The sequence below is a fragment of the Herpailurus yagouaroundi genome, unplaced genomic scaffold (assembly GCF_014898765.1).
Source record: "Herpailurus yagouaroundi ecotype Mexico unplaced genomic scaffold, PumYag 166, whole genome shotgun sequence".
NCBI classification, from domain to species: domain Eukaryota; kingdom Metazoa; phylum Chordata; class Mammalia; order Carnivora; family Felidae; genus Herpailurus; species Herpailurus yagouaroundi.
Window position 1 is genome coordinate 9808559 of NW_024412407.1, and position 20313 is coordinate 9828871.

A 20313-nucleotide genomic window follows, 5' to 3' on the forward strand; every position below is an offset into this window, starting at 1 on the left:
AAGAGAAAGCTGCTACCTCCGGTGACTGGTGGTTACCATCTTACATTACTTTCCATAAATCTCATTACAATAGATATGGTGCAATTCCTGCTTCCATTCAACCTGCAGAGTCTGTTTTAATAAAGACACTGACAGATAAGAATGTGAGACAGAAAATGTTCTGGACCATTTGGGAAGTGAAAAGTTTCCTGACTAGGTCCTACCACTGTGCACAGAAGGATGCCCACAGAAGGGCTTGCGTCACTAGATTGTTTCTTTCTATAAGTACCTCTCAGTGATGTTCTTCAAACTTCAATGACTATTTGGTTAAAAAGGTCTCTAATAGAAAATGGATAGTGTCCATCTTTGATATGTAGGACTCTTTCATAAGGGGATTATTTCCTAAATCAGAAGTTCCCAAATTTAGTGAGCATGTGACTTACCCATAAGTCTTATTAACTTGTTAAATATGCAGATTTCTGGTAATTAACTATCATAGGATTTACTAGATCAAAATCAGGCACTTCTAGTGCAGTCATTCTACAATGTTTCTATCCCATAGTCTCCACCAGTACACCCAAGCACATCAGGTACTGTGGTCGTCCTGTATATCAACACCTGCGGTGACCATATTTCCTGAATACAGTATTTGGTACTGCTTCTGGTGCAGTTGTGATCAGAAATACTGGCTTTTTCATGGCATTGAAATGGTGTATGATTTTGAAATAAAGGCTGTGCCAGAAAATCTGAGATGAATAATGGCCATGCCAATTCTGCGTATCATTCTTCCACTAGGAAAAAAAAAATGGTTACATGTGAGATTGTGAAAATCTGGAATGGTATAAGATTGATCTGAGCAATGTAAAATTTAAAACTAGGGAGTTAAATATAACCCAACAGAATATTTAGCTTTCTCTAATTATCTTTGAACTTTCAGTCTATAAGAAGACAATCCCAGACTTACTCTAAGTAGCTGTCTATAACAGCCAAGGGCTTTGAGAAGGACAAACAGATATGGGTTCAAAATCTAGTCCTACCATTTACTTGTTATGTGACCTTGGGCAAGTTACATTACTTCTCAGTGTCTTATACTATCTATACATCACCTTACTCTTCACAAGTCTCTTACAAGATAGCTATTATATCCATTTAAAAAAAGATATTGGGTTCAGAGTGATTAATTTTTTTCCTAAGGCCATAGAGTTAACAGCTGAATACAAAATACAAAGGTCTTTCTAACTGGCAAACCCAGGCTTTTTATCTATACCAATGTGGTTTTTAAATTTCTTCTTAATTAATTCTAATGACAGAAGAGAGAGAATGTCTTCATCCAGAGCCATCCTGAAAAGGCCCACCAAAAGGGTAAATAAAATTTCATCAAAAATTATGGTTTTTTCCTAAAAATCCATTCATTTCTATTCCATAACACGTGAAAACATTTAACTTACCTACTACACTTGAGTTAAGTTGGTGCTCTAAGACAGTGGGTCATGGTTTATCTCTGCCTTCTAGCACCTCTTGGCCCAAGACCATATTTCACTATTTGAGAAGCAAGACATTCCTGCCTCCTATCTAAGAAATTGTCAGGATAACACTTGTTTCAAAGCATCTGTCCCAGCTATTGCTCCAGGTTATATCCTAACCCCTCACCTTACACCTTACACCATTTTTGTTGATGTAGTTATAAATAGAAGTTGTGTCATTTAAAAAATAACTTTGGAGGAGAACCACATGAAATAATCTGTTCACCCATTTATTCAACATTTATTTAGGATCTTTTATATGCTGAGCACTGAATCTAGAAACAGGATATAGCGGTGAACATAGGTCCTATCTGCATGGAGATTATGATCTAGTTGAGTTAGAGGGACTATAAACAGGAAAATAAATAAATATGTAAAATATTGTCAGGTAGTAGTTGCTATAAAGAAAACTAAAGCAGGGGCACCTGGGTGGCTCAGTCGGTTAAGTGTCTGACTTCGGCTCGGGTCATGATCTCACGGTCCGTGAGTTCGAGCCCCGCGTCGGTGTCTGTGCTGACAGCTCAGAGCCTGGAGCCCGTTTCAGATTCTGTGTCTCCCTCTCTCTCTGCCCCTCCCCTGTTCATGCTCTGTCTCTCTGTCTCAAAAATAAATAAACATTAAAAAAATTAAAAAAAAAACTAAAGCAGATAGTGTAAAATTATTTTTATTACCTATAGACTTTATGTACGATGAGTATTGTTATTATTGGTATTTACTTCATTACTAAAGGTTGCTAACATCAGCTTCTGTACACGTCCCAAAATTTCAGTGATTAATACAAAAAGTGCTCACTCACATCTCAGTTTGATATGTCAAATGTGGTGTTGGGAGAGCTGAGGAGCATTTGGATTGAGCCTGCTTAAGCTAGGGGCCCTGGTTGTTGCCATTTGATGAAGTATGCCCAACACACTGCCTCTAACACCAAAGAGAAGAGGGACCATAGATGTGAAAGCATGGAGAATACACACCCACTGTTACCTCAGACTAGAAGTAACATACATGTCTGTTCCTCTCACATACCATTGGTAAGAACTCATCACATGGACTTGAGGAGTTGAGAAAATGTAGTTCAGCTGAATGTCCAGGAAGATGAAACTGGTCTGTGACCATTAGGCCAGTCTTTTGTCTTAGGTGCTGTCTGGCATTGCTATACTATTTACTCTAAACAATCAAACCATTTTCGACATTGTCTCATCTACTCAGCTGGAAGAACTCTGAGTGACTTCCTTCTTTAATCACTGCCTTCTTTCCACCTCTGGTAGGGATCCTTAACTTGGAATTCCCGGACACCTGCAAGTCTATGGATGGACTTTGGGGGTCCATGAATTCCCTGAATATATGTGCATGTGTACATTTTTCTGCAGAAAGAATTCAGAGCTTTTAAAGATTGCAAATGGGTTCTATAATTTCTAAATAGTTATGAACCACTAGGGAGAGAATCTTCCATGATTCATAAAGAGAACTAACTGCTATTTGATTCTGTAGAAGGTGATGCAAATGTAGATATCCAATACCTTCCAGAGTTTCTTTGGGGACCTTTAATCTCGAGACCCCACACTGAATCCATCATCTCATGACTCTTGCCTTATTTCTTCTATTCCCGAAACCTGGTTCTTCACATCTAATCAAGTCCTTTTGATTCTCTTTACTAGGATCCTTTTTTTTTTTTTTTTTTTCCATTCTCTCTGGTAGTACAGTAGTTTAGGGCTCTGAGGTTTATCTCTCTCCAGTCCATTCTTCACAGAATATCTGAGCACACATCTGATCGTATCACTCCATAGTGAAAAAAAAAAAAAAAACACATTAGCATCCTCCGTTGACCTCACATTTCTTAACATGACCTATATGGCCCTTCAAGATTTGTCTCCTGCTTATCTACCCAGCTTTCACCCTCTTGTCCCTCTGTCTCCTCACCTCATTTACAGCCCCAGGCATTGACTTTCATGGACGTAAAGCATGTATCTTGTTCACTTTTGAATCTTCATAACATAGTATAAGGCCTGCACCTTATTATTCAAGGTGCTCCATGAATATTGGTGAATAAATAAAGACATAAATGAGTGGTCAATTAAATGAGGAGGTAAAAGATGTGCTTGCATCCATATTAGCTGGACTTTATTGAACATTGGTTTAAAGAGGTCTTCAGGGTCATCTGGTCCTAAAGTCTGAGATGGCAGATGAGGTCACTAAGGCACAGAAGGGTGAAGGAACTTATATAAGTTGTTTCATTATAGATACTGATGTGCAATTTAGAACTCAGGTCTTCTGACTCCTAGTCTAGTGTTTCTCTGCTCCTTCCTTCCTTCCCTCCCTCTCCCCTCCCTTCCTTCCTTCCTTCCTTCCTTCCTTCCTTCCTTCCTTCCTTCTTCTTTCCATCCTTCTTATGCCATGCTCTATGTTCAGGAATTTATCCTACTATCATCTCTCACGAGGTCTGGGCTTTTTGTTATGCCCACCCCTTCAACTGCCAAATATTTCTGTTGTCTTTATTGGTGAAGACTGTGGCAGTTTTTCTCTCCCAAGGTAGAGAAAGCATCAGGACTGTCAAGATTTGTAAGTGTAGGAATGGCCTAAATTTTGGCCTGCTGGAGCTGGATACTGCCTGATAGCTTAGAAAGGGGACTGATTTCCTGGCCCCAGTGGCCCTCTGTTGAGCCCTCACAATGGAATTGCTGAGCATGAAGTAATAGGATTTACTAGTTTCTTGAAAGACAGTCTAAATATGCATGACATTTACCAACCCTCGTTACTGTATTGAGGTCTCTCCTGTACCCCCTCCCCTTAATTTATTTATTCTATTTCTGCATCAGTGTATCTTAGTGGAATCGTTGAATCTACTTACCAAGTTCACAAAGAGGCTGTTATGTATATCTTCTGAGTAAAATTAATTTTTCATGGCCTTCTTTTTTAGCCACTGTGTAAAATCACCCACATGTACAGCATAACTTCATTTTTAATTAAACATCCTAATGTTCCATCGGTGTTTAACTTGGATTTAGCTGGGTGATTATTTCTTGGATAACTCAATAAAATGTATTAGAAACCTATGTGCTGAGGTTTAACAACTCTCTCATTGCCATATTGTATTTATTGCACAATCACTAAACCTCAGCAAACATGTGTCTGATGATCTGATTAATATGCAAAGCTGTCTTAGTGTACTGAAAATAAATCTTTCAGTCATGATTTAAAGCATAACTCTAAAAGATGTGAGAGTCTCCTATAAGTAACTGCCAACTTAAATCAAATTAAAACGTTTATAACTGGGAAAAAGTTGGTATCAAATGGCAACGCTAAAAAAAGATATGCTGTGATATCAAAGAAAAGGAGATCAGACGTTTTGGTGATAAATGGCTCTTTTTTTCGGTGTGTAAAATAATGGGTTTCTTAGACACAGATCAAAACATGAGATGGGATTTTAATTATTTTTAGTGAGTATTTAAATGAATATAAACTCAAGTTGCATTCCTGTTTGTGTAGCTTTTTAATATCTGTAGTTTCAAAATGATAAAAATTAAGCATGAGGCTTATATGAATGTTGCTTTACTTCAAAGCTGACTATATATTGATTGAGGCTGATTGATTTTTAAAAGTCTACATTATTACTGTTATAGTGTAGGTAGTAAAAATCCTTTAATTCATTTATACTAACAAAGTTATTTTGCTAGTAGTAGGTACAGTTAGCATTTATTATTAATGTCAAATTGTGTTATATTTCCTGATATGGTTAAATTAGCACATTTTTCACCATTAACAGAACATATTGATTTAGTTTCATGATCATGTAGCTTTCTTTTAAAGGCATATTTTTCAGAAGCTTACATTATTTTATATCATTTTACGTGCAAAGACAAGAAAATCAGAAGCAAGGGAAAATTCAAAACATTTGTGTTACAGCATACCTTTTTTTCCCCAAAATGACTCAGAGTGAAATTCTAGAACCAAAACATATATCTTTTTTTGTGGGAGAAGCGAATTTTAGTAAAAATTTGGAGATAATACAGTTAATAAGGAAAGAAAAACTTTAGCTACCTTTGCTTTACTAGTAAGGATGATCTTTTTTAGTATTCTTTTGAATGTATTTCGCTCTAACTAAATACAAATTTCACATATATAAATCATTAAATAAACTTTATTGTAATAAAGAAAACCTGGGATGAAGGAAGTTCACCTTCTGATCCTTCACAGTGTCTGTTAAAATCACTTTTTCAGATTTGAATTGCTCAAGGGAAGAGACAAGACACAGAACCAATCATTTAGTGTCTTGTGTAATGTGGGATCCATACCCATGGAGGGATCTGTTAATTTCCCTAAGATAGAATCTCCAGTCATACTTGCTAAGATGCTTCTGGTCTTTAAACTCGGTATCTAATGATAAAGTGATTGTATTGCATTTGATGGATGAATGTGTTTTCATGGACTTTGGATAAATTAGGGATTTAGGTCTCAATGTGACTTTTTCATATCATAAATTTTAAAAAGGAAAAAGAAGAAACCAAAGAACTCTCACTGTAGGCTTTTTGACCATGCACTGCTTATGACTTAACTTGAGTACTTAAGGTATACCTTCTTTTTATGTAGGTGATCCTTAATTTTTTTAAAATAACTCTTTAGTTGATTAATATTATCCCAAGCCCTGGTCTTCTTGGAAACATTTAACATAGTGGTCAAGAATATAAAAATTGAAGTTAGAGAGACATAACCGGCGTGAGTCCTAGCTCTACTGTTGACTAGCTGTGTGACCTTTTCTATGTTACTTCATTTTTCTATGCCTTTATTTTCATATGTATGAAATGAAGGATGATAATAATATCTGCCTTGTGGGTTTGTTCTGGAAATTAAGTTGAATAATGCAAGTAAGGCATACCGCATCATTCTGGAATGTGGTAAGTAATGAATGATGCCTGATGTGATTATATTGTACATTGTGAGTAAAATTTTATGTACAGAAATATTTGAAGCTTTTGTACTCCTTTGAGTTAGCTGGAGATACTCTGAGATATTATAAAGTAAGGGTTAAGAAAAAGAAATGATTCTAGTTTTCCTGATTCACTTATAAACCAATTTTAAGTGTAGTTTTACTACATTTTAATGCTGTAAAATCTTTAATGTAGCAATTTGCATTCTTTACTTTTACTTAAAATTGCTTTCAGTTCTAATGCAAATCTTAAAAATTCATGTTTTATGGAAATCTAAGTCTTTGTAATATTCAAAAAGTAGTTAAAAGTTCTCAGTGTTAAATCTCAAAGTCATTTTTCCAAGTCCTTCAGGTTAATTGGAAAAAATCTTACTCTTTGCATGTATCAGTCATATATAATAGATAACAATTCTGATGGGGAAATAGTTCAGACTCTTTTATTGTAAGGCCTACTTAATTAACATTGGAAATGAGGACACATCATGGAGTTTATGTAAGGGGAAAAAATAGCTTTCAAGCTGTTAGAGGGCAGGTCTCCAAGAAAAAAGACTAGTGGAATTATTTCGGAATTTGGAAAAGATCTTCACTTTCACTTTAAAAATATTAATGATTTTTTCAATGGTGTCCTATGAATATATTTATTATATTATATTATGTCCTTGAATTCCTAAAAGCCATTCCCCCCCTTATGTTTTCTTTCTCGAGACAGTCATTTTTATATTTTTATTTGATATAATTCTAAAAATAACTGCATACTTCATTAATATTTTCAACAAGTAGCATATGTATATGGTATACAATTTAAAAAGACAAAGATCATACAATGAAAAGTAAATTTTCTTTGTACCCTTTTACCAATCATTGCTTCCCCCCACCTTAACAATATATCTTGGGATTCATATTATCATTACATCCTCCCTAGACCGAATGATTCAAATAAGAAAACATCTTATAGGAGCCTGCTGTCATTCAAATAGCAGACTTTTAACTTGTAACTCTATGGTTACTAATAAGAACGCATATCTTGAGGACCAGATCTTTCTCTTCCTTTGGGCATCCCTATGTTGGAAATGTTCTGTAAACTAAATTTAAAAATTCTAATTTTTTTACCTAGATAAGCTGACGAACTTTTATTGATTACAGGTATAGGGAGGACAGACTTGATATCCTGAAGAAACATTACAATGTGATAAAGACATGATATCTGGGTCTTAGTCTTCTTTCATTCAGAATATATCAAGGATGCAACGTTTAATGATACTCAAATTATTTTTGTTTCTTGCATTCTATTTCTTTCTTCTGGATGTTGTTTCTTCCTTCCTGAAGGACCTATGTTAGTATTCTCTTGTGGTAGATCTGTTAGTGGCAAACTCTCAGTATTGGTCTGAAATGCGCTTTATGCCATTTTTACTCTTAGGTTAGTTAGGTGTTGATTTCTATATTGTTCTCTCTAGAAGAACTGTGAAGGAAGTATTCCATTGCTTTTCTAGCCTCAGGTTTCTGTTGAGAAGTCTACTGTCAGTTCGACTGTAATTCATTTGAAAAAAATTTTTGCTCTATTTGCTTTTAAGATCCCCCTTTCCTTGGGGTTTGTGGTTTAAATGCTTTGAGCCTAGGGATGAATTTATTTTTACTTATCTTGCTCAAGGATTCTTTAGATTATTGAATTGGAAGAGTCATCTTTTTCATCCATTTTGGAAAACATATAGTCTTTATCTCCTCAAATATTGTTTCTCTCTCATTCTTTTTATTCTTTCCTCCTGGTTTTCCTATTGGATAGATGTTGGCGCTTTTCTTTCTAAGTTTCTTCTACCTCCTTTGGTATTTTCCATCTCTTTATCCCTCAGTGCTGTGCCCTTTGCAATTTCTTCATATCTATTCCCCAGTCTATCAGTTATCTCTTCAGCTTTGTCTAATCCTTTGTTTAGCTGATCCATTGAGTTTTTTTAGTTCAATACCTGCCCTTTTCATTTCTAGGAGTTCTCTTTTTCAGATTTTTAGTACTTCTCCCCTTTGTTCTTATTCTTTTCTTGTGATTTTGATTCCTTCTTTTAAGTCTTTAATAATTTTAAACATGCTTACATTACATTGTAATCTTTATCCATCTGCAGTTGAAGGGGCTCTAAATCTGCCTATTCTTATGCTTGCTGACTCTTGCCCATGATGTAGTATTTCCTAGTGTGTTTTATACTTTTGATGTCTGACCTTATCTTCATTGAAGATTTACCTGTGAAACCTGAGGTCTTTTCTCTCCAGAGAAATTTTGCAGGTATGGCAGGAATATTACAACTGATATTTGTATTGATTTCTTTGCCAAGTGGTATACCACACTAGTGATGTAAATTTGAATTTTAAAACTCTGTAAGAAAACATTTTTTTCTCCCCAGCCAAGTATAGGCAAAAATAGAGTGTCTCCCCATATTCTCTTGTGCTAGAGGGTGTTTTATTTGTGTGTGTGTTTCTATCCTACACTCAAACTAAAGAGGAGCCCTTTAAGGATCCTGCTTTGTGCTGAAGTCTTGGACCTTGTATAGGACCAAGTCCTCTCTGCTGTCACTGTGTGAGTCATAAAATCCAAATCTGGTATTCAGCTTCCTCATGGGCTATATAGGAATTTCCATTTTTTTAAATGAGCTAAGTTATGAATTTAATATGATACATTTTTAAGCCATGTGCTTATAGAAAGATTTTTAGGTTATGCAGTTCTCAGTATTGCTGGAATTGGAAAGAAAGTTACATAAGTATGATTTTGTTGATGCTCTTTGGAGCAAAAAATTCTGGTCACTTATAAATCTGCAGACATTGAGGGGAAATTCATGGTGGCACAGTGAAAATGAGTGGAACATGGGAAGAAACAATAGGAAGAGGACCAACTTTATGGAATTTACTAGGAATGGAGCTGGGGATGTGGCTACTTTTTTTTTAAATGTCTTTATTTATTTTTTAGAGATTTTTTAGAGGTGGGGGAGGGACAGAGAGAGAGGGAGACACAGAATTTGAAGCAGGCTCTAGGCTCTGAGCTGTCAGCACAGAGCCTGACATGGGGCTCAAACTCATGAACCAGGAGATCACGACCTGAGCTGAAGTCAGACACTTAACCGACTGAGCCACCCAGGTGCCCCATGGCTACTTCTTTCTCTTCACTAAATTGCTGATGTTTCTGAGAACAGTCTGTACTTCTTTCTAAGGGGTTCTTATCAATGGTCAGTTTCCATTTCTTTCTTCATATAAGCTTTCCGGAAGAAACCATGGAGATACAGGTACAATAAACCCATAACAATCAGCTTTTTTTTTTTCCATAGCAATCAGCTTTATCCACTGATAGGTGACTCTCTTCCTTAAGAACTCGCTGTTTTTTGAGAGAATAAAATATATTCTAGGTAATTTTTTTTTGGTTTAAATGAAAATGTGGTGCACAGGGATGGAGTTAATCAAATATAGGTTTAGAGTCAAGTCAAAGAAGATGAATCAAATTTGCAAATAACATGAATTAGGAAAGGTAGTTAATAGGACAAAAGACAGAACAAAGATTCGAAGTTATTCAGATTTCAGGAACAATGGGAATGAATGAACCCTATGCCATGTAACACACAGGTAAAAGTATCTCTTTTAGTTGTCCCTCTTGCAGCTCAAATCAAGCCACACTGCTTCTACCAGTTTTATTTTGAGGTTCTTAATTCTGATCTTTTACATCTTGGGCCTACGTTCATTGTGTCCTCTGCCATTCCCTTGTTTTTCTTCTTTAGTTGGCTTCCCCCACTCCACTTCCTTTTTCCTCCATTCCCTTCCACTGGAGGATGTGTTCCTTGAAAGTAGAGGTGAAACCTACGATTTCTCATTTTTCATAGGGCTTAGCATCACGTTTTTCATTGAGTAGGCAGGCAATAAATATTAATAAAATGTAAGTACACTCTTGCCTTTGGGTTAAAAAAACAATTGCACACAATTGAGAACTTTAATAGTTTCATGATTTCTTTGACTGCTGATTCCAAGTATGAACCCAAAGTATAAGGTGCTAGCTGTAAAAGAAAATGCATATGTAGCCTGTGTTAGTACAGAGTGTACAAAACAATATAAGTAATAGTCTCCCTGAATTCTGTATACTTATTCCACAATGGAATGTTGTATTCACTTTGGCCAGAAGATTTTTAGAGGTTATTGGCAAATGGGAGTATGATCAGGAAAAAATTAGCTGGGAGATGAAAGCTGTAGTGGATATAAGAGGATAGCTGAATAAACCTGAGGTGTTTGACAAAGAAATGAAATAAATAAGAAAACTAAAAGGCAGCATGAAGGGATAAACTAATATGTGGATTTTGGATTAGATTATTATGCGTAGCTCTAGTGTACAAACCTAGTAAATTTGCCAGTAGGTGAGCTTGAGCTTCAAATAAGAAATAAGCTGATCACAAGAACTGTGTGAAAATGGGATGGACCAGCCTGCATGTTCAAATAGAGTCTAGAGGACCCAGTGTTAGAAGCACGTATGTCCCAAAGGGCTTCCCCACTGGATCTTGATGGCCTTGTTTATGGGGGTAACCTAGGATTCCTATTTCAATTTTTCATAATAGTAGCTACTTTAACTGCATGTCTAAAGGCACTTCTTGTAATCATAAGGAGGCAGTGTAGCTTAATGGTTAAGAGTTTGAGATGAGCTTAGAAAATGACTGTCTGTGAATAATTCCAGGCTCTGACACTGACTACCTGTGTGGACTAGGGCAAGTTACTTAATTTTTATGTGTGTCAGTTTCTTTGTTTTAAAATGCAATAATAATACCTGTTTTATTGCATTATTGAGGAGATTACATGAGTTAATATATACAGTTACAGCAGTGGTTCAGTAAATGATAGCTATCATTATGACCTTCCTCCTAATCCCTACAATAACCCTCCAAAGTAGTCATTATTACCTGATGAGGAAACTGAGGTTCAAAAAGATTAAATAATTGGCCCTGGGCCACATAGCCAGTGATGTGGGAGAAAAGGAATCATGCCCAGGGCTGATGAATTAATCTGTGCTCTTTCTGTTCTGATATTTGGCCTTCACCACACCATACAGATGATTGAATGCCTCTGAAATGGCAGCAAACTTTATGGAATAAAAGTGCCAAATTATCCAAATTAAACATTTATTAAGCTCCTGTGCATGCACAGCACAACGTGACATGTGTATGGAGATGCAGAAAGTAAGATGAGGTTCTTTTCTCTTGGGAGTTTATATCTCTGTCTAATGCACAGGGGAGCATCTTATCTAAATAACAAGGAAAGAACAGGTGGGTTCAAAAATAATAGTAATACCTTTTAAGTGATTGCTAACTACTAATCTTGTCTGGTATGGCAACCCTAGATGAAATTGCTCTTCAGAAGAATGAATTCTGGAGCTGTAAATACCAGCAGCTGTAATTTACAGGGGAAAGGCTGCCCAATAAACTCATACTGGTGGGACCTGGGAGGCAAGCAAACAGCTGATTAAACGTGTGAAAAGTATACTCTCAAGTGTTAGACAGGCTTTTCGTTGCTGATTTTCTCAATATTCATGTCTGAAGATGATTATAAGGCTGAGTAAGAATGAACTTGGACCTCTAGTTTAATAGAAAGCCGGAACAAAACAAGTTAAAGGAATTCTCTGATATTCTTAGTCTTTTAAGATGTATAACTCTTTCTCGTCCTTCTTAGATGAGGTGTGTTTTCATTTGCTTTGAGCGACTTTTAAAATATAAATCACTCACTCCAGCATGTTTTTTTCCTTCAGATTTTAGAAGGCCCAACTCTAGTCTTAAAATTAACCTTACCTTTGTCCTTTTTACATAGAGCTGAGTATATTTTTACTACTTACCATTCTTTTTACCGATGTTTCATTCAAGGAAAATAAACACAGCTGACTGCAATTTTTTTTTACTTGAAAATCAATCAGTACAATGGACTCTGTAAACATGACAACTTATTATTCGTTATGATCTTCTTAGTTTTGACCATTTATAGCCAAAAGAAATTAATTAAAATATAAACAGTACTGAAGAAGCAAGAATCAAGAGTAAATTTCATAGTGCAGGAGGCAAAGCTTTTATTCAAAGAACGATGGGAAGGGGATGCTTTCCATAAATCATAAAACTTAATTAAAAACCAAAGAGCACTGAATCAGTTACACAGATAATTTTGTACCCTACATGGCATGAGAGGCAAGATTTAGTAAGTGTCTAAAATCAATTAGATTAGAAATCAATCAGCTAATTTTAGTAGGAGCAAAATGGGGGGGTTATAAGATTTTGTTAGAATTATTAGTAAATTTGTAATATATTATTTGAGATATGGATCTTCAAGTTTACATTCTTGAAAGGTAAATACTGGCATACCCCATTTTAATGTGCTCTGCCTTATTGCACTTCACAGATAGGGTTTTTTTGTTTTTTTGTTTTTGTTTTTGTTTTTGTTTTTGTTTTTACAAATTGAAGGTTTGCAGCTACCCTGTGTCAAGCAAGTGTATCGGCACCATTGTTCCAACAGCATTTCATCACTTTGTGGTAAATTGTATCATATTTTGGTAATTCTCAGGCTATTCCAAGCTTTATCACAATTATTATGTTTGTTAGGGTGATCTGTGATTAATGATGTTTGATGCTACTATTTTAATTGTTTTGGGCCACCATGAACCTCCCCCATACAAAACAGTGAAATTAGCTGATAAATGTGTGTGTTCTGAATGCTTCACTGACCTACTATTCCCCAATCTCTCTCCCTCTCCTTTGGCCTCCCCATTCCCTGAGACACGACCATATTGCAGCTAGGCTAATCAATAATCCTACAATGGTGTCTTAGGTGTTCAACTGAAAGAGTCACATCTCTCTCACTTTAAATCAAATGCTAGAAATGATTATAGAAGTGAGGAAGGCATATCAAAAACCAAGATAGATTGAAAGTTAAGCCCCTTGTGCCAAATAGTCAAGTTGTGAAAACAAAGGAAAAGTTCTTGAAGGAAAGTAGAAGTACTACTCTAGTGAACACATGATTGATAAAAAAGCAGAACAGCCTTTCTGCTGATATGGAGAAAGTTTTAGTGGTCTGGATAGATCATAACATAAATGTAAAAGTACAAAATAAAGCAGCACGTGCTGATGTATAAACTGCAACAAGTTATCCAGAAGATCCGGTTAAGATAATTAATGAAGACGGCCACACTGTACAGATTTGTAACATTGAGGAAATAGCCTTTTATTGGAAGAAGATGCCATCTGAGACTTTCATAGCTAGCGAGGAGAAGTCAATGCCTGGCTTCAAAGGTCAGACTGACTTACTAGCAGCTAATGTAGCTGGTCACTTTTAGTTGAAGCCAGTGCTCATTTACCGTTCCAAAAATCCCAGGGCCCTTAAGAATTATGTTAAATCTACTCTTCCTGTACTCTGTAAATGAAACAAAGCCTGGATGATAGCACATCTGTTTACAATATAGTTTATAGAATTTTTGTTTGTTTTCTTTATGAAATATTTTAAGTCCACTGTTAAGACATATAAATAAGGATAAAAATCCTCTCAAAATGTTGCTTCTCATTGACAATTCACCTAGTCATGCAAGAGCTCTAGTAAAGGTGTACAATGAGATTAATGTGGTTTTCACCCCTGCTAACACAGAACCCATTCTGCAACCCATGGATCAAGGAGTGATTCTGACTTTCAAGTCTTCTTGTTTAAGAAATACATTTTGCAAGGCTATAGCTGCCATAGATAGTGATTCTTCTGATGGATTTGCGCCAAGTACATCAAAAACCTTATGGAAACGATTCATAATTCTAGGTGCCATTAAGAGCATTTGTAATTCATGGAAAGAGGTCAGAATTTCAACATGAATAAGATTTTGGAAGAAGTTGATTTCAGTGCTCAAGGATGACTTTGAGGGGTTCAAGACTTCAGTGGAGAAAGTCACTGCAGATGTGGTGGAAATAACAAGAGAACTAGAATTACAAGTGAAGCCTAAAGATGTGACTGAATTGCTGCTATCTCATGATAAAACCTGAATGGAGGAGGGGTTGGTTCTTATGCATGAGCAAAGAAAGTGGTTTCTTGAGATGGAGTCTACTCCTAGTGAGGATGCTGTGAAGATTGTTGAAGTGATAACAAAGGATTTAGAGTATTACTTAAACTTAGTTGACAAAGTAGCAGCAGAGTTTGAGAGGATCGACTCCCAATTTTGAAAGAGTTTCTACTGTGGATAAAATGCCATCAAACCACATCACATGCTATAGAGAAATCGTTCATGAAAGAGTCAATCGGTATGGCAAACTTGATTGTTGTCTTATTTTAAGAAATTGCCACAGTCACCCCAACCTTTGGCCACCACACACTGATCAGTCAGCAGCCATCAGCATCAAGGCAAGACCCTTCTCCAGCAAAAAGATTGAGACTTGCTGAAAGCTCAGATGGTTAGCATTTTTTAGCAATAAAATAGTTTATGTACATTGTTTTTTAAGACATCATGCTGTTGCACACTTAAGACTACAGTATAAACAAACTTTTATATCCACTGGAAACCAAAAAGTTCACTTGACTTACTCTATTATGGTATCCACTTTACTGTAATAGTCTGGAACGAAGTCTGCAGTATGTCCAAGGTATGCCTATGTAACATATGTTGTACATTTTTGTACTACACTTGTACTCATTCGCTGTAATATTTTTTCCAGAAAAGGATATATATATATATATTTTTTTCTTTTTTTAATCCAATTAACCACAAATAGGAAACCCAATCGTGGGGGTTGGGGGTGGGGGCGAGGCTGAGACAAATAATGGCTACCTCCTACCTGGTAGAACAGGGGGAAAATGTGGCCCCTACATCCTTGATGGTCAGTACAGGCCCCCCCACCCTTTCCCTCTGCTTCAGCATCCCAGGGGCAGGGCCCTACCTTCCCTGGGACTGGGGTGTACTCATTCACTTTAGACCTTACCCTCCACTGGAATGGCTTTCTTCCAAATCACATGTAACTTCTTAATCACAAAGTATTCAGATTTCTTGAACTTTGTGCAGCATTTGATACTATTAACCAAATTCTTTTCAGCAACACTCTTTTCCTTTGATTTCTTTGACATGACATTGTCTTCCAGAGTGTAGTATCAACCTCATGTAGTAGGTGTTTTGACTCACATTTGGGGAGGAAAAGATAGAGAAGCAAGTGAATTGTCCATGTGGCATAGCTATCAAATGAAGAGGTTAGAGTTAAGCCCAGGGCTCTGTAAATCCAAAGTCCATGTGCAAAACACTGCTCTATATCCCCAGCATGTCAGCCCCTATATAGTTGAGCTTCTACTGCTTTTACTTTTCTGCCTGAGGGCCTTTGTTTGTATTTCTTCTTTCTCTCCTTCTCCTTCTTTCCCCCCACTCCTTCTCCTCCTTCTTAGCTCCTGAATGTGAAGATTAAATTTCCCACTTGATTATCTCTTTTCTTTCTTAATACTATCTCTTAAGTGGAGCTCAGCCACCCCCAAGTCTTCAAAAGGAGTCATCCTGTCCAGACACCTGCACAGCTTAACTCCCACATCCGAAGGATCTGCTATATACTTCCATTTGGACATTTTACACTATAGCCTGCTTGTATTACCTGCATCCTGGATGCTTTCCTTTCACCTAGGCATGACAGACCACCTAGGTTGGTCTCACCTAGGCATGACACACCTAGGCATGACAGACCACCATCTCCTGTCGTTTCCTTCGTTTCCCTCAAAGCAACACCAATACAAATAGCGTGTAGTTGAATTTTGACCAAAGTTTTGAGGATAATGGAGGGGAGGGGCCTAAAGAAGAACAAAGCGGAGGCAAAAAATTAAAATGATATAGAGTTCCCGTTTTTCAAAAACTGCTTTGGCTATTTCTTGACACAGAGTCAGAGGCAGATATTCCATTAAGCTAATGAAGATAAGCTTCTGCTATATTCATCTGACCCTGCTTTTTCCCTCAAAAACATTGGGAGGAGGTGTAGCAATGTGCTCACTTGGTCATATTTTTTGTAAAATTTACAGTAGTTATATATTTTGGTAATGTCTTTTGCCTGAAGGGGTCCTCAAAATTATATTGGCTTCTAGTCCCACAGATCCACCCCTGCACAGAGTTAATTCTTACCAAGCAAGATATCTCCCACCTGAAAGCCCTGGTATCCTTCCATTCTCTCTAGACTCTTCTTTTTCCTAAGACGACTCTTCTCTCTTTGTAGCTCTCAATTTGAGACCTTTAAATTTCTCTCTCTCTCCTCCCACTCATCTCCTCCCCTTACTTCCCCACCCCCTCATGCTCTGGAAGGAGGGAGAAGGAACATCAGTTCTCATACCCCTGTTTTCCAAAACCAAGACCTGTTCCTCTATTATAACACATGCTACTCTCCTGTTGTGTAAAAATGAGTTCAATTATTATTTTGAATTGCCTTTTAAAATTTCCTGACACATCAGCTGGTCATTATTGAAAACTTACCATATGCTAAACATGGTGCTAATTGCTTTACATTTATTAACTCATTTTAATCATAAAAATGACACTCTGAGGTGGTTATAATTATTTCCAATCAAAAACCAATGCTTAATGAGGTTAAATAATGTGTCCAAGTTCACATGGTAGGCATATGGTAGGCTCTCAATTTAGACAGTGATATCTGAGCCCAGATGTGCAGTTGTAACCCCTTCTCCCTTTTACCACCCAGATATCACTCTTCTGTGAAACTCTTCTCGTTTTGTCCAACTAGAGATATTCTTGCTTTCCTCTCAGCGACCATGTTTGTGCCAGCTTTACTCTACTTCTCTCAAATTATCTTATATTGTTATTACTCTTAAAACACAAAAAACACATAATCTTAAACTCTTTTGGAGTTTAGTTCAATGCTTCATGGAAATCAATCCAGTAATTTATGGAATGGCTAAAAAATAATTTGGGTTATATCTAGGTAAAGGGAATAACTATCATGAAATTCGTAAGTGGGCTACTTAAAAAATTCTGCTGAAAGGGAAACCATTTGATATCTTGAACAGGGGATATTACCTATATGGCCTTTATCTCTTAATTGATGAACCTGGGCTGCATTATGGAAATGTATACTTGTGTTCTGTCACTCACAGAGACTCAAAAATGCACTGTGTCCTCTTTCCTGATGGGTGATATTGGTGATAAGAAGGAGGCAGCTGCTGGAAGAAAGCAGGTGTTCTTAGTTGTTAGGAGAAGTAACCATAAGCCTAATGAATGACTTAGTAATGATAGTTCTCACCTGATTCTGGGAAATTTGCCTACTGACACATACAAAAAGGAATAAATCAGTACTGACTTATAGACTGGACTAGGGTGAGTATATTTAAAATTATTAGTTATGAGTTGTGTGGGCTTTTACATGACTCCGATTGGGGAGTGTGAAGGACAGGAGGCAGGGAAATTTTCTCAGATAGAATGGGAATAGGAACAAAGTGAGAATGAAACTGGGCACCGATCATCTGAGTGACTGAGGTAAATATTCAGTAGGAACAAGTATGGTATGTAGTGGATGGGGGCGATTTAGCAATTTCCAGCATAAGAATGGGTCTGTGCAAACTTTCTGTGAGGAGAACCTAAACAGATATTCTGATTAAGAGATTGTGGTTTGCTTTTGTTATCACAAGATCAGCAAGAGTACTTAAGAGTAACCTTAAAGGATGTACTTTTAGTATGCATTGCTTAAAAGCAGTGCTTCTTTGAGCTTGGAAAGATTGCCTGGAGCAAGCTTTTTATCCTTGCCATTTAATTTAAATGCCATAACAGGTGTATCATGGAGTCCAACAGTTCTTTTCCCACTGAACTGTGAGGAATGGGCATACCCTGTATAGAAGGTTAGACCTCAGAAAGAGTTTTTAAAATGTAGGCAGACCAACGTGGTCAAAAGTGTAAGCTTTGGAATCAGGATGCTGGAGTTCACTTTCCCAGTTTTAGTGCTTATGGGATCTGTGGAACTTGAGTGAGGGACTCCAGTTTCTTTACTTCTCCCAGTTTTATTGAGAAATAATTGGCTTATATCGTTGTGTGAGTTTAAGGTGTACAACATGATGGCTTGATTTACATATATTGTGAAATGATTACCATAGTATGTTCAGCTAACATTCATCTCACATAGATACAAGAAAAAAAGAAAGAAGAAAGGAATAAGGGGGGGAAGGCAAAGATTTTTGCCTTGGGATGAGATCTCTCAGGATTTACTCTCTTAACCACTTTCCTATGTATCATACAGAGGAGTTAGCTATAGTCATCATGTGGTACAGTGCATCCCTGGCACTTATTAATCTTATAACTAGAAGTTTGTACCTTTTTGACCACCTGCCTCAATTTCCCCTCCTCGCTCACACTACCTCTGGCAACCATAAGTCTGATCCCTTTTTCCATGAGCTTGTTTTTGTTTCAACTGAACATACAAGTGAGATCATATCTACAGTGTTTGTCTTTCTATGTCTGACTTATTTTACTTAGCATAATGCCTTCAAGGATTGTTGCAAGTGGTAGGATTTCCCCATTTTCATGGCTAAATAATATTCCTGTGGGGAGTGTGTGGGTGTGTCACATCATTTTCATCTATTCATCCATTACGATTCTATCTTTCTCAATCTCTGTTTCCTTCTCCATGAAAAAGAGTTAATAAGGGTACCCCATACAGGAGTATGAGTGTTAAATGAGCTGACTCATGTAAAGCAGCTAGCACAATGGGTGGTATATACTAAGTGCTAAATACATGTTAAATTGTACTATTAAAATACTGAATGAAAGCATAGAGACAGAAAGTTGTTTAGATGCTACCAGAGAGTAAGAGGAGAGGGAATGTGAAGTTAGTGCATAATGGATACAGAATCTCTGTTCGGAGTGATGAAACATTCTGGAAATAGATAGTGGTGCTAGTTACACACATTGTGGACACAATGCCACTGAATTGCGTATTTAAAAATGGTTAAAATGGAGGGCCGCCTGGGTGGCTCAGTTGGTTGAGCGTCTGACTTTGGCTCAGGTCATCATCTCACAGCTTGTGCGTTTGAGCCCTGTGACAGCTCTGTGATGGCTGACAGCTCAGAACCCAGAGTCTGATTCAGATTCTGTGTCTCCATTTCTCTCTGCCCCTTCCCCGTTTACATTCGGTCTCTCTCTCAAAAATAAGTAAACGTTAAAAAATGGTTAAAAGGAAAAACTTGATAACATATATATAGCGCCACAATAAAACAAAAGAAATCAAGCTTATAAATGATGCCTGTCACTTAGGCTAAAATCCTTTTTGTTGTTGTTGTTGTTGTTGTTGTTGTTGTTGTTGTTGTTGTTTTGTTATTCCTAATGCCAGGAAACACATATACATAATCTGGTGTCCTATTGTCCAAAAGGGAAGATCCCTGAAGTAGGGTACCCTGCAAGATGTCTCTTAATGAGGCTAAGAACTTATCTGGGAAGTCTTTGGGGCCCCTAGAGTACAGGGCCAGCAGCGAGATGCTTGCATCTACGGATCCCTACAGCCTCAGCAGTGGAGTTGGTTTGGCAGTGTTTTCCTGATGCCTCAGTACACTCGAGAGAGAAAGGACAAGGCTTTATGAGACTAACTCAGCCACGGAGCTTATCAGGCACCACCAGACGTGCCCAGATATTTTAGTTTCCACTTCATCTAGGTCAAGCAATCAAGCACATGGATTCAAATTTTAAACTAACTCTTACAGCAATCATAAACATAACAATCATGAAATTTATGGTTGTTATGATATGACAATCATAAAAATGGTTTACCATTTTAGATCCAGAGTGTTCTACTAATTTAGCAGTAGAGTGGTGACCATCAAGGGGGCTCATTATATGGTACCTAAAAGCCAAGTAAAACTAGACCTAGGCAAGACCCTGAGATTCCTTGCAACTACTTGATGGATTTTTGAAAA

The 20313-nt window shown here is 37.0% G+C and overlaps 1 protein-coding gene across 5 annotated transcripts in view; it reads left to right on the forward strand.

Annotated features, from left to right (window-relative positions):
* Positions 1–20313, forward strand: part of NELL2 (neural EGFL like 2) — a 397486-nt gene that overhangs the window by 302165 nt on the left and 75008 nt on the right. The window lies entirely within an intron of this gene.